The sequence below is a fragment of the Hemicordylus capensis genome, chromosome 1, assembly GCF_027244095.1.
Source record: "Hemicordylus capensis ecotype Gifberg chromosome 1, rHemCap1.1.pri, whole genome shotgun sequence".
Taxonomy (NCBI): Eukaryota; Metazoa; Chordata; class Lepidosauria; order Squamata; family Cordylidae; genus Hemicordylus; species Hemicordylus capensis.
This window is the reverse complement of record NC_069657.1, coordinates 435,476,147-435,482,056: the sequence shown is the minus strand read 5'-3', so window position 1 is coordinate 435,482,056 and position 5,910 is coordinate 435,476,147. Positions and strand designations below refer to the sequence as shown.

General features: G+C 44.9%; 1 long non-coding RNA gene across 1 annotated transcript; it reads left to right on the top strand.

The window, feature by feature from the left end:
- Positions 1-149: 149 nt before the first annotated feature.
- On the top strand, positions 150-4,777 carry LOC128322319 (uncharacterized). The gene is made up of 2 exons (XR_008305661.1): positions 150-269; positions 600-4,777. It is a non-coding gene; the product is annotated as an uncharacterized LOC128322319 (long non-coding RNA).
- Positions 4,778-5,910: the final 1,133 nt, after the last annotated feature.

The following is a 5,910-nucleotide window of genomic DNA, read 5'->3' as shown; positions in this document are numbered from 1 at the left end:
CAATACGGGCAGAAGCTGCAGTGGCGGAGGGACCCGAGGAGGAGGCGGCCCTGCCCTGCGATTAAACAGACTCGCCGCAGGATCGGGTGCCCTGAATGGCCGACGAGGCTGTCCCTCAAGCGCTCTCCGCGACGCAGGACTGGAGCACGGGAATGCCTGTCACGCCTAGAGGGACCCGCCCCTTTTTCCTTTTCTTTGCTCGGCCTTCCCTCCTTTCCAGTTGCCTGACGCTGGTTGGACTCTCTTTACTTGGTTGATCAAAGGAGAAGGTAGGTGGAGGGTACAGGCACGCGCTGTTATCGCGGCCAACGGTCACACAGCCGCGCGCGCGAGAGAACGCGGCCTCCTCCTTAGCAGTACGTAGCACGGAGGGGAGGTAGAAGGAGCAGCCTGGCAACCTGCGTGTGTGGCCGGGGGCTGGTTGGTTTCCGTCAGAGGGGCGTCGTGGAAGTTGCCGCCGCAGAGCCGAGCCGAGCCATTCTCGCCCCTGGACTTGCTTTGGGAAGAAGGAGACACGCGAGGTTTCCTTTTTAGGGAAAGTGGCGCGTCTTGAGAATGTATTTATTTATATACCCCCTGATATGTCTGTCTCTCTCTAGGCGGTGTGCCCACAGTTTGAAACAACGAATATAAAGCAGAGTAGAAACAACAATTTCACAGAATAAGAAGTTACATGGATCGTCCCCGCCACCATAGCTGGGCCCTGTCAGCAGCAAGTTTTCCTGCAAAAAGAAAAGAAAAAGTAAAAAAGATCTCTAGGTGTCTTCTTGTGGCCTGCTGAAGATTCACACATCGTTGATTTTATGCTAAGTGTCTTTTGGCACTTTCAAGACCAACACATTTATTTTATAATAATCTTTTATGGCTAAGAGCCCACCATCAGACACAAGAAGTACGGTATAGGCTCTGGACTACGGAAGTTTATGATAAAATGAACGCGTCAGCTTTCAGTGGCCACAATATTCTGTTGTAGCAAAGCCAAGATTGACATGGTTCCCCTACTAGAAGTAGCTTTTCTTCAGGGAGGCTAGCTGACATCCTAACTAAATTTACTAGAAAGGAAGTCTTTCTGAAATTCAATAGTTTTTCAGACTGCTCCCTGAATAATACCATTCAATATGTTAGTCTGGATGTCAGCTTGTTAATAAGTGATTCACAAGTAATAATAGGCGATATCATTATTAGGACAGGTCACAAAAAAGTGTGCAATCTTTCAAGCTCATCAGAACTTTTCATCAAAAATGGTGGATGAAAAGGATACTGCTCAGTAAGATTTTCTTTTTTTTAATTCCAATCTGTAGTTTGTAATAACTTCAAAATAGAATTGAGGAGTAAAGTTTTTAACACAGATTTGACATGATCCTAAATATATTTACCCAGAAGTAAATCCCACTGAGGTCAACGGCATTTACTCTGTAGTAAGTGTGTTTAAGAATGCAGCCTTAATTAATTTTTTGCGTTGCGTGGTGCAAAAAATCTTGGAGAAGAGAAGCATGGCTACTGCTATTTCAAAAAGTTAGTAGTTATGTGGTTCTCTTTGGCCACATTCGCATGCAATGCGGGACTGTGGGACCCACAGTTCTACTACCCTTCCCCTCTGCTCTCCTGTCCTCATTCACACTTAACAGACAGGAGGCTCTCTGCATTCAGGGAGACGGCAGAGAGGAGAGGGCAGGGGCATAGCAAGACCCCCTGGGGCCAGAGGACAAAACCCAGGTCGGAGGCCCCCAATGTGCATGTAAAGCGTGAGTGTGCTCCCACACCGCCTGCTACACCCCCTGTGTCTGGCATCAGACGCAAGGGACAGGACAGCCAACATCTCCCCGCCGTCACCTCTGCCCTGCCCAGCCACCACTACCTTCTAGGCCTCCGGCTCTGGGGGGTAGGGGGTGATCCGAGTGGGACAGGTAGCGGGTGCAGCATCAGGCCTCTCCACTCTGGGTGAACTGCGCAGGCGCGCAGTTTAGTCAGAGTGGGGAGGCCTGTGCCTGCCATGTGTTCCGCTCAATCACCACCCACCCTCCAGAGCCGGAGGCCAAGATAAGAAGTGGGGGCAGGGCAGAGGCGGCGGTGGGGCAGTCTCCTTGCAGGCCCTCTGACCCATTGGGCCCAAGGACATTTGTCCCTGCTTGTCCAATAGATGCTATGCCCCTGGGAGGGAGAACTGGCTGCATGGGCTTTCTTCTTGACTGAAAGACAGCTCCAGCAGGCAATCGCAGCTGGAGCGAGGGAGCAGCTTCCTCCCTTAACTCCGGTTGTAGCAGAGTGGGAATGGTTAAGCATTTACACATAACGCTGGCACTGTTAAACTGCAGGTAGGGACGGCGGAACCCCCTACAAACCAAAGGTTCGAATTGGCGTGTTGGGAGGAAAACCTTGGGTTGCTTTTGGGTCCAAACTCTGGTCGCACACATTCGGACATACAAAAATTTCAGCCGGAAGCCCCTTCAACTCCGGTTTTGTGTTACATGCGAATGGGGCTTCTTTGTTTCAAAAGAAATAGCTGCCATATTTCCTTGTAGCTTTTTGTGGCTGCTGAGATCTTTTTGCACTAAACATAGCCTAACCAAATTAAGGCTGTAACAGGGATAGCCCAAATTAATTGGATGCTGCAGGCAGTGCTTCTGTATGCTACCCTCTGCCAAACACTGCAGCAGTGCCTGCCCCCCTCCCACTGGTCTTGTTCCTGCCAAATGCCATGTTAGCCCCTGCACCAAATACTGGCTTCCTTCCTCCCCCTCCCCCTCTTGCAGGGATGTAGTTTTCCTCACTACTCTCCTCTCTTCCACTGCCTCCCCAAAAGGAGAAGCCTATGTGGGTGACCAATCAGTATTTGGCATGAGGGGAGGTATTTGGCATGAGGGGAGGGCTGTGGGCCACCTCCAGCCTCAAGGGTGTGCCTCTGAGTACCAGTTGCAGGGGAGCAATGGCAGGAGAGAGGGCACGCCCTCAACTCCTGCCTGTGGCTTCCAGCGGCATCTGGTGGGCCACTGTGCGAAACAGGATGCTGGACTAGATGGGCCTTGAGCCTGATCCAGCAGGGCTGTTCTTATGTATGTGTGAGATGGGGTGTCTCTAGGGTAAGTGTGCAGAGGTTCATTTCCCCACACACACACGTTGAAGTCTGCTGCCTATGTGCTTAATGGAAGGGCTAACCTTGGGCTGCAATCCTAAACACACTAGGAAGTGAGCACTTCTAAGTATTGCATGTGATTGTGCAAGAAGGGCAAAAACCTAAGCACACTAGGAAATGGGCCCCATTGAACTCAATGGAGTTTACTTCTGAGTAAACATACTTAGGATTTCACCATCCATTTGGATGACACCTTCCCCATTCCATTTTAAGACAGCAGACTAGAGGTTTTGCATTTTGTCCAGCAACTTCCTTCTCTTTTGTCCTCACCCCCACCCCCACTTTTGTGGTTTTTACTTAACATATAGCCTTATGAAGAATTTTAATGAACTTAAAATTTTTGTTCTTTGTGACCTTTTGGCAGTCTTAATAAACCTTATTACCCTACTGTTATTTTGGAATTTTAAATCCCCCCCACCTTTTCTTTTTAGCTTGAAAAGTGATGGATGCAAAGCTTGTGCAAGTTACAGCCTCTATTTCAAGCTAATTCACCGCATAGGGTTGTTGTTGCAAAGCTAAGATAGTAATGCTAACCATATTTGCTTGAATATTTTTTATTTATTTCAGTGTGGGTTGCTTCCATAAAGCTATGCTTGGACTGCAGTCCCAAAATCTTCATTGTAAAAATAATATGCCTCGCTGGATCAGACTAGTTCAGAGTTCTGGACTAGTCCATCTAGTCCAGAGTTCTGTCTCTCAACAATGGTAATCTGGATGTCTCCAAGGAAACTTACAAGGAGAGCATGATGGTGACAGCCTTTCCCTGCTCGGTCCCAACATCTTGTAATTAAAGGTATATTGCGTCTAAATATTGAAGTTTCCTTTGACTGCCATGTTTGAGTGTGCCATAGACAGAGTAGGGTGAAAGGTGGATTTTCCCAGTGTGCAGCTCTTGAGCAGGGGGACAGCAAGGGCTGAGGAAGAAAAGAAATGTGAGCATCTGGCTGTGAAGGGAGTTAAACATGTCATGTGTTTCTTCAGGCCTGATAAAAGGCATTTTTCTATTGTTTGAAATAATAAAATTTTAAAAAATGTCTTTGAATATTCATATGTGGAAGACATCCATAATGAACTGTTCTAGGACTATCATTTTTGCTCAGAAATGGAAGATGTGCAGGTCTTTTTTTAAATCAATATTTTTTAAAATTTAATAACATTTACTAAGCATCAAACAAATGGATCAGAGAACAAATCAATCCAGAATTTTCACCTGAGGCACAAATGACCAGGCTCAAACTATCATACTTTGGACACATTATGCGAAGATCCAGCTCCCTTGAGAAGTCCATAACGCTGGGGAAAGTTGAAGGAAAGAGAAGAAGAGGACGACCAGCAGCAAGGTAGATGGACTTGATTACGACAGCAGTGAATGCACCACTGAGAGACCTTAAAGACCAAGATGAAGACAGATCATCCTGGAGAAAATCTATCTATATGGTTGTTAAGAGTCAGCACCAACTTGACGGCACTTAATCAATCAGTCAAGCATCAACATAATTACAAGTCACACAAGAAGAGTTCTCATACATCTTCCCCCAAAAAGAATAAAACAATAAGCTTTAAATAATAGAAAACATTTAGTATAAATCTGATCATTAACCTTCTTATTCCAGTTATTGATAAATAAAACCCATTTTTAATAAATGTGTCTACTGTGTCATTAGGCTTTTTTAAGCCTACGCAGGGCATATGTTTAAGTCTGCCCAGGGCAGTGCCGTGCCTTTTCTAGTTATGACTCTGCCTGATTTCATCCCACTATTGTGATGTTCCAGTGCTGCTCAAATTGCTCTGTGGTGATAATGGAAATTCCCAGTTACGTAGCTTCAGGTTTAGCCATCTCATAGTAAACTGCCAGCTGGGTTTTTTTAGAGTGCATCTGCACAGAAGTGTCTTTAGCTCCTAATTTACTGCAATAGTAAGATGACTTTCTATGGCAGCTCTGTTCTTGTCCCCATCTGGACAAGATGGATGATAAGTGTGGGCCAAAGAACCATGGGAGGATTGAATGTACTGAATGTCATCATCTGCTCTCCAATGAAAACCTTGTGCAGAATAGTAATCCTTTTCACATCTTTAAATAAGAAGCTTGGGATAGTGGTTTTGAGTCTACTTTTTTTCTTGGAGAAAAACACAGAAAATATGCAATTAATTGGGCTTTGTACTGGAGCATATTTTTCTGAAGCTGTTCTAAGTAACACTGGATTAATAACTAATAGAAGGACTGCTTCTTGAATTTTAAGTAACATTGCTTCTAATGGTAGCCATACATTATTTTATACAATCTTTTTGTGAACTGTATTGCACAAGTGGTTTTGGTTTTTGCATATGGTTTCACCTCATTACCCTTCAGTTAGAAAGGAAATACAAGCGCTCAAGTATAACCACATAATTTCTCAATATCCACTTCAGTGGCCAGAATAAAAGCGGGGGTGGGAATATAAAATAAAGTTTGAATTACTTGAGATCAAACTATATAGATTATAAATCATTATTATAGACTTGTACATTCTTACAGTAGTTCCATTGTGTCAATTCTTCATTGTTTTATAAGGATTTAGCTCCGCCTTTATGCCTGAGATACCATCTGCAATGCTATGTTTGCTATCCTGGAAGTAACTCTCACTGAATTTGGTGCATATTCATTTCATGAATAGGAGTGGGCTGATGACAGAACAAAACCCTTTGCTTTATTCCCCACTTATTTGGTTTTCCTTTATTTCAACTAACTCCCACTTTCTCTTGCTCAGTAGAAGCGTGGTATAGTGGTTAGAGTGCTG